Raw genomic sequence first — 9,936 nt, 5'->3', positions numbered from 1 at the left:
TGAGTGCATCAAAACAAATCTTAAAATGTATGAAAATATAGTGTTTAACCTTTAGGAGCCCGATCGTCTCGATCGAGAACCTCTTGTCAAGGTTGTAGTTTTTACATTATAACTTCGCTATTTTTGGCTAGAATTTCGATTTTCTTTTTTCATGTTGTTGTTAACACATGTATTTAACAGAAAGGACTGTTGCACGTTCTTTCTTTTCATGAAAATGGCGGGAAAAAGGCAACTTCTTTTTTGCATCTTTTTTCAAGGGAAAAATTTTGCCGACAGAGGAAGGCCGGCTTTGTTGTTCTAAAGCATGAGTTTCCCTCACCCCTGGAAACTGGATTGGAAGGAAGTTTGTATATTGGTACCCGAGGTCAAAAGGAATGTTTTCTGTGTGGGAGCAAGCGGGGGTTGGGAGTTGGGGGAGGAGGAAGATGGGGGGTTGAAACTGCATCGTAATAATGTAAAAAAATGATTTTTTGGGGGATTCCCCCTTACCCCCTCCATATATAGGCCAAATGTGCATAAATTTTATATCGTCTGAATCTGTGATTCATTCCGCGTACAACGGTATATCATTCATCTGTCTAGGGCAATTAGCCTCTGAGCTAGTCATTTCAAGATACCGCTGCATTTTGAAGCTTGAATCAGTGGCGTGCTGACCATTCCTTTTGGGGGTACAACTCGCGTTACATGGTCATACGATAATAATGCAAATATTTTTGTGTTCCTTACATGTCAGCGACAATTTCCATGTGCATGTCGACACTGTGTCATATCTAAACTCATTTAATTGAAACTCTGCTTTGCTCAAAATCGGCTCAGGTTACCTGTGAAAATGGCCTTGGGCTCCAAAAGGTTAAACCAGCTAATGGATATTAAAATACTGAATGCATCTAAAAACATGTGTGTTTTTATATATGGTTGCAGTTCTGGTTTGTTCAATGTTTTGATACCAGTGCTAGTTTCTTCATCAGGGAATGACTAGGAATTAATTCACTGGAGCTAGTTTAAGGCTCAGCTGGAACTTTGGCCGCTGGCACGTCAGATTTTTCATATTTTTCTCTCCTTTCAAAAAACCGCTGTGATATTCCAAATTCTGAAAAAAATACATCAGCTTAGAATTCCTTCCAGAACACTGCCATGAATTTTCATGTGGTTGGCTTTTTCCGTTATCCAGATATTATCAATAGTGCTATAGACTTATGTAATCGCGAAACTATTGAAAATATATAGATAATAGCGAAAGCAAACCACACAAAAACTTACGTCAACGCTCTAGATGGAATTCTAAGCTGATGTAATTTTTCAGATTTTGGAATATAGTGGTTTTTCAAAAGGACAGGAAAATTTGAAAAAATTTGGCCTGGCAGCTGCAAAAGGTTCAGCTGAGCTTTAAGAAGTGTTAACATTTCCAAGTTGATCAGGCAGATCAATTGTTTTGTGGTAAACCTTAGCACCTCATCTAAGAACGTGCAAATCTACCTGAAGAGCACTGGATCAGTTCTTATGGTATATAGAATTCTCTTCCTAAGTTGATCTCGTGTGTCACCAGCATTGACTGGTAAAGAAAATTTGCTGCTTATTCATGCCAATGGAAAACAATTAGTGAATCTGCAATTAAAGAAGATTCAAAAATGAATCTGAATGAACATGAGATAGAAGAGTAGTGGGTTGCAATAATTTTAAAAATGTGTTCAAGATGAGACTCATGGCCAACCAGGAATGCATAGCATGGTTACAACTTCCTTATAACATTTTCCATGTTAAAAAAAAAAAATATTCGTAATATTTCTGTGATCAAGATTCAGGTAAGTTTCAAACTGCATGAAATCATAAAGTAAAACCACAGGTACATATTTTAAAACATCAATTAGTACTTCAACCCAACTTCTTAAAAATGTGTGTTTACTATCAGGAGAGCTGGAGGAAATACCTAAGGCATGGGTAGTTTGACACAGAATATGTTAATGACGTTACTCATGGTTGATTTGCTTAAAACATAGTTCCGTCCACAGTCTGTTTGTCACTGATAAGGTTTCCCTTATCAAAGCAAGCACTGTGTATATATGCTTTGACATCTTAATGTTCACGTTTCCAAAAAATGTAACCTAACCAGGAAGCAGTGTGCAGATAACCACAGACTGTCCCTCGCCATGAACACATATTTCATCTTGGACTCTCCCATTAAATTTCAGTTGCAGTACAACACAAAAACAACCAGAAAACAGTTTCTTCAATTTTTGTTTTTACTTACGATGTTGACAATAATTTTTCATGGACATTTAATTTTTTAGGTTTGCTAAAAAACTGACGGTCCACCATAAACTGGCTTTGTAATGTATTTGAATCTGAACTTGTGAACAGAGTTCGCTGCGCCCAAAGCTGACTATCAAGAAGGTTAATGAATTTTACATAAATATTTTATCTGTATCCACCAAAAAAAAAACCCTCATCAATCAATCTGTAATAAATATCATGCCATATGTTGTCAACATGATAAGACATCTTCCAAGAAGCAGGCTTCTAGACCCTACAACATATTTGTAGCTCTGCCCTCAAAGCAGTGATGTTAGCATCGAGTATGAAAACCTCAGTGGCTTAGCACGGGCAGAGTGCCTGCTGATCAGATGGGTTTCTCGTGATGCCAAATCTATGTGCAGAGCATGGTATGAAAGCAAAATTAATTATTATTTAGAAAAAAGTCGGATCCTGGTCAAATATGAAATTCTTGTTTGGTAGCCTACCATTTGTGGCGATTCAAATATTGCAGAACTTGAATTTTCAGTACTCTGTACAAACACACCACAACTAGGGGAGTAAGTGGTTCAAATCCAATTTTTACAACATACAGGTAAAAATTATTCTGTAATTCTATTTTTTATTACTACTACTAGCTGATTACCCAACATTGCCCAGGTATTTATTTATCCCAATCTTCTATTAAAGTTGTCCACGGGAGAATCATGGCGATCTGAAATCCACTCTGCAGTATTTAATAAGACTGTTCCTGTGACTTGTTGATCGTGATTGAGAAAGAAAGTGTCCCTCTCTCTCTCTCAATGTCATTGTGAATGTCACCAATTAGCGTAACGACTCCAAAAACTATGGATATGACACTATACCTGCCGCAAAATTAGTTTAGTATTGAGAGCTGAAGGAACATGCGGCACGGTACGGTACGCAGTGCAGCCGTCTGATGCTATGTCGAGGAACACGTGTTATGAAAAGGAACAACAATGATGAAATGTGTTATTCCATCTCCCTTACAACATGAACGAATTAAGGAAACGAGCATTGTTTACAGGTTACCTTTTCAATCCATTCTGTATACAGAAGGTTTCACGTTGATGGTAACGATTTCGACCACCAAGAAGCAGCACGTAGGTATAGCACAGAGCAGCCAGAGCCAGTAGGACGAAAGTACTGTGTGTTGACTTGCAAAAACGATGGTTGGTGTGTGAGTGAGTCTTTATATGGCACCAAAAATTCCAGTCTTTTCGGAAGGGTACATCTGTGCACTTTCCGACGTTGGTTATAGTTATAGCCAGATAATTAAACAGTGCCACATGAAAGCATTCCATGTGTCAAAGAAGGCATCAATGCAGTGTTGAATCGCCACAGAGCTTGCACTGTACCTGTTGCTGGAACCAGTCAAAGTGGGCCTCGGACATATCGGAAGCCCAAGCGTTCCTCCGATGTTGTGCGGAAAGTGAGATCCTTGGTGCGATGTGAAAACCCTGCAACGCAAAGAGTGATTGCACAGGCAGTGCAATGTTTCCCTGCAACTGTAAATCGCATCATAGCCCAAGATTTACAACTTGTGCGGAAGCACAAGGCTCAAGTTCATAAGTTGTGTGCCTCACATGTCCAAGAGAGGAAGACCGAGAGTCGGAAGCTCTACGAACGCCATCTGGCAGGGGACCGCTGGAAGTATGTGGTGTCCCTGGATGAAGAATGGGTGTATATGTCGGGATGTGGTAAAAAAGGGCCATCTACTATCGTCCATGTGATGCAAGAGGTCGATCTGAGTGGGTACGTGAATGTGCTGAAAGTTTTCCACGCAGGTTCATGGTTGTTGGTGGTTACTGCCATAATGGCAAACTTCCACTGCGCAGAGTGGGGAAAAAAGGCTAAAATAAATGCAGCCTATTACCAGACGAATATTTTGGAGCCACTTTACAGACATGATATTCCTTCTCTCTATGGCAGCGACACATCTCGTGTTGTCAGTCATACGGCAAAGTCCACGCAGGCATACATGGATCGGATGGCACGTGAAACTGGCATTCATGCAATCCCCTTTACAGGCATCCCTGTGAAATCCCCCGATGCCTCTTCCATGGATTTTTGTGGGTTTCCGTTGTTGAAACGAGCTTTGGGAAGCAGACGGCCCTGCACAATTGAGGGTCTTTGGAAAGCTTGTCAGGAGGAATATGATCGTTTGGACCAATGTGTTCTTCAACGCAGTCTCCTCCAGGAAACTCCGCTGCAGGACAGGGGTATCACGTGGAGCACCACCGCTCGTGGCGTCATGGTTTTTCTTAAGGTGAGGTGGGTTCTAACTTTGTTACCATGGACATGAAACGACCTTCTGTATACACTTTCAATAATCATTTCTTTCCGAAGTCCCCGTTAAAGTCTGACCGTCTTTCAATTATACCGCAACTGAATTGCACAAAGTCCAGTTGGTGGGACATCTGACTTTCACGCGTGAGACCCACGGTGGTTTGTGGAACTTTTTCAAATATCCCGTGCGGCTCCGGGGTCGAATCAGCCCAAGTGAGTACCTGGGGCAAACCTACGGTAAAGGCGGTTGGTGAACCACATCACCGCATCACCTCCATAATATGGTCGAGAATGTGTGGAGCTCTACCTCCACATCCCCATATGCCTCCATACTTTATTTTGCGTCCATTATTTTTTTTTTGTATGAGAATCCCAGATATTTTATGACTGTTTTATAAAGATGTTTCCCCACCTTGAAAAAGTCGCAAATCTTTCAACGAAATGCGTAGTTTCCCAACAGTGGGATGATCTTTCCTCCTATAATAAAGAGTAAATATGGCGACGAATAGCATCTTGCTGAAAGGTATCTAAATTTGTCACGTTTTTACTGATATTCCTCTTCTTTCCTGGGGTTTCCAATTTTGAAGCCTCGCATTTATTTATTTATTTATTTCTACCACATTATATTTTTTTTTCCCTATGCTAACAATAGTGTTCTTAGAGACACTGACAGCAGCAGCAGTCCTGTCCAGAACTTTATTTACAGAAATGATTGGACGCCCCATTGCTTTTCTCTTGCTCAAATTATTTGCACTCACAATAAACCATTTCCGGCGTTTGTCCTTTGAGAAGAATTCCTTTTTCTTTTAGTGCATGGCCTCTGTGGTACATTGTCATCTCGAGTATTGCCTCCTGTGCTTGACATTATTCACACAAGCACACGACATACTCAAGCAGAACACAGAAAATTATGTACAAAAAAATAACACACTAAAACAACATGCTATATACAACAAATAATACTCTAAATTCAGTAAACACTAAACAAACGGACCGGTTAAAATATCACAGCAACGCAACAAACAAACAACACGTCTTCTCCCAACATGAAATCTGATCGCAGGAAGAATCGCCCGATAAGCGGCAACACCGAGATAAACGTTTTCTGTTGCTAGGTAACCAGGGCTTGGGTGAAGCACTGGGAAGATTTTGTTTGGTTCTGTAACGTTTTTAATATTTAATATTATAAACTCTACAAAAGGTGAAAATTGACGTAAAATATAGTACAATTTTCGGCCATCGAGGCCGCTGGCCTCGTTTGCTCGACCGGTGCTGCCTCTTGCGGAGCACTCAGTATATACGGGCTGCACGTAAACCGCTCACAGTGCAACAGAGGAGCTGATACTGACTGGAACGGAACTTGACCACTCCCCCTTTGGTCACTAGAAGCCAGCGAGAGACGTACCTAGCCTGAGGCCTGCGAAGACGGAAGCCTTCATTGCTCGCCACTCGTAAAATGGACTTCATCTAAGGGAATAATTACGGTGATTGGAGTGCGGCATTGCAGGACCTTTTTGAGGCTGAACTTTTCTGTTATATAGGTACGTAAACTCTCTGCTGTGCTACAAGAACTTTATAATTGTGCTAACGTTCCAGATCGTCCCCCCCCCTTTTATCAAAAGTAAAGTCTATATTAATCTTTTTACGTTAGTCCTCCTACGTGAAATAAGGATAAGAATTGTTCGCCTAAAATTGTCGAAGAGTGAATTGGGTGATTTATTAATTTGAATTTTGATACACATCTTATTCCCGTCGCCCAAAGACTTATTGCGTTCGAAAAATTGAACTTTTGACCTGCGCGCATTTACATCCTTGAATCTACGAACGTAACAATTGCATTTTGGTCGACATGGTAAAGTAATCGTTCCACCCATTTGACGTTCCGATTTTACGAACTAAGACTTTGGTTAAATTTTCTTGCATACGAACAAAAGAAATCTACGTGTCCTCTGCAACGTATATCACCTTATGCGGGACGCATGTTCCTTCCCTCCTTTACACCTTCCTCGGTAGCATTTAAATCGGGAGAATTGGATTAATGTTAATGAATGACAAAAATAATGCCGTAAGGTAAATCAGGGTAATAATCTAAATGAAGACTTGCACTGCAATTAACATACAGGGGAAATAATTGGGAAGTATTTGTTGATTGTCTAATGTGGATTGTTTAATTGGATTTAAGTAATATACGCGTATGCATTTTTGTTACGCATGATTAAATGATGCTCGTTAACTGTTGTAAATTAATTGTACACGCAGGACGTGTTTGTAAATTTGACGTGCTCTCACGTCGTTCATGTGAATAGTGTGTTGGCTTACGCTGATTGTTCTGTTTTGACTCTTTTACGAGCTTTTGGTGTTCATGAAATACATATAGTAATTGATTAACGTAGTTGTCTTGTTGATAATTCACATATACAATTTGACCTTTTGCCTTACTTGAAAATGGTAGTAAGTAAACGAATGCGTGCATAAAACGCAAGACACGAGTCTAAGAGATGATTGAAATCCAAGGTTCCATTTTGACAATTGTAGACACGGTCGACAAATAGAGTTAGTGTTATAGAAAATTGTGAGGACAAATTAACGCAACGGAGAAAGCACGGTGTGCCATTCGTTGGTGGACCCTTTTGACCTTATACATACGCTTATATATATATATTTATTTTGTGTGTATATTGTATTACAGGGCTTTGTCTCGCGTTTCTCGCCGGCATTGCTCGTGGACTCTTGCACTGTCGATCGAGAAGGGCGACACAAATTGTAACTTGTAATATATAGTGTGAGGCTTCAAATATTGTCTAAAGTTGTGATTGCCGCGCAGCCGCTTTCCAGTTTAAATATCGCGTAACCCCCACTATATCATTACAAAATTGGTATCAGAGCACGGTTGCAATCGATCTGGTGTGTGAACATTACCTTTGCTGCAGTCTTGAAATTGTGGGACATCAAAATTTTTTCCCCTCCCCTTTTTTTTCTCATTTTGGTCTGTAATCTTTTAAATTTTCTGCACCCTTTAGATCAATTAGTTTTTTTTTCCGTTTAACATTATATAGGGTGTCCCTATAATGGCCCCTCCTGACGAGAGTAAAGTTCTTGACGCTGGATGCCGGACGGCGTTGTCCTTTCCTGTTGTGCCACCTTCGGTGGGTGCTAATTTTTCTGTACAATCAGCCCCTCCCGTTCCGCCATTGCACCCTAAACTGTTTCCCCAACCCTTTTACAGATTCTCTGAAGTGCCTACTCGCTCTTCATTTGCCTTACCATACTTACTCAGTATGCCAAGGAAATTTTTTCCCTTGAAATTAGTAAACTTCATCATTGGAATACTTCAGTTAACTTATCGGCACATGTCGCCCATACCCCGCAGGACACCGTTTCTCGGGATACCTCCCCTTTTTACACGTATTGTCGTCGGAGAGGTCATCAAATTTCTACGTGCTGCCGTCGACCTAATTCTTCAAATTCAGGGGGTCATAATCAGCATACCCATCCTTCATAATTATTTTGCAGTCAATAACCTTGAAGATTTGGCTGATTTCCAAATTGCTTTACAACTTCAATCCTTTCAAGCCTCCGGTCAATGAAGTTTTTGTATTATGTTAGACCATGCTTTTTCCCATGCATTTCTTTGTTCTCTTCTTACAGTGTTATCAGATATTGAATTAATATATATATATACAGATTTTAATGTGTTTATATACAGTGTATGTAAGTATATATATATCTAAGTGTCTTACTCTTTGGTGTTGTATTTCAGAGTAATTCCAATTATTTTCGTGGTAAATGTATATTATGAGAGACATAATATGTTCTCTCTGGGATATGAAATTTGTGTACTTTGTTCTAACCAATGGTAATACCTCATTCTCCGTAAAACTTGTAAAAATGCTACCTCCTTGTTTCCTTCCTGTAGTAATCTTTCTCCTCTTGCTATCCTATTCCTTCCTTCTTCTTTCTTTCTTTACTTAGTATTTGATTTCGTTTCCTTTTTTTTCTTTCTATGTTTTTTGCTCTACGAGAATGGAAATTACTACCAGTGAATAATTATGGAACCAACAACCTTCTTTTCATCGCCATGGATACATGTTTTTCATTCCATCATTGGCATTATACGGATTTACCATGGTACCTGCAAATGCGCAATGTGTGTGATTGTTCTGAGCAAGATTCTCGTGAGGATTCATACATCTAGGTGTTTGGCCGGGAGGCGAACACGATGTAATATGACTTATTTCTCCGTCATGCTACGAGTTATGTTTGTATGCTTTATGCATCTTTATGAACCTTTTTAGTGATTAATTCTTGGAATGATTACCAAGTTTGGGATGTCAGACTCTTTGTGTATTGATCAATTTCGTAGGAAGAACTCCTTATTTTTGGAATTTGGTATTTAATTCCATGAGTTTTTTTTTTTTTTTTGTTATTTGTACTTACATTTACTCAGTGTGTATATTTATTTTTGGATGGGTTGTTTCTATCTTTTGCAAGTCAGGGGGCATTTGTAACGTTTTTAATATTTAATATTATAAACTCTACAAAAGGTGAAAATTGACGTAAAATATAGTACAATTTTCGGCCATCGAGGCCGCTGGCCTAGTTTGCTCGACCGGTGCTGCCTCTCGCGGAGCACTCGGTATATACGGGCTGCACGTAAACTGCTCACAGTGCAACAGAGGAGCTGATACTGACTGGAACGGAACTTGACCACTCCCCCTTTGGTCACTAGAAGCCAGCGAGAGACGTACCTAGCCTGAGGCCTGCGAAGACGGAAGCCTTCATTGCTCGCCAATCGTAAAATGGACTGCATCTAAGGGAATAATTACGGTGATTGGAGTGCGGCATTGCAGGACCTTTTTGAGGCTGAACTTTTCTGTTATATAGGTACGTAAACTCTCTGCTGTGCTACAAGAACTTTATAATTGTGCTAACGTTCCAGATCGTTCCCCCCCCTTTTATCAAAAGTAAAGTCTATATTAATCTTTTTACGTTAGTCCTCCTACGTGAAATAAGGATAAGAATTGTTCGCCTAAAATTGTCGAAGAGTGAATTGGGTGATTTATTAATTTGAATTTTGATTCACGTCTTATTCCCGTTGTTCAAAGACTTATTGCGTTCGAAAAATTGAACTTTTGACCTGCGCGCATTTACATCCTTGAATCTACGAACGTAACAATTGCATTTTGGTCGACATGGTAAAGTAATCGTTCCACCCATTTGACGTTCCGATTTTACGAACTAAGACTTTGGTTAAATTTTCTTGCATACGAACAAAAGAAATCTACGTGTCCTCTGCAACGTATATCACCTTATGCGGGACGCATGTTCCTTCCCTCCTTTACACCTTCCTCGGTAGCATTTAAATCGGGAGAATTG

The sequence above is a fragment of the Lepisma saccharinum genome, chromosome 16 (assembly GCF_977018435.1).
Source record: "Lepisma saccharinum chromosome 16, izLepSacc3.1, whole genome shotgun sequence".
Taxonomy (NCBI): Eukaryota; Metazoa; Arthropoda; class Insecta; order Zygentoma; family Lepismatidae; genus Lepisma; species Lepisma saccharinum.
This window is presented reverse-complemented; position numbering follows the sequence as displayed.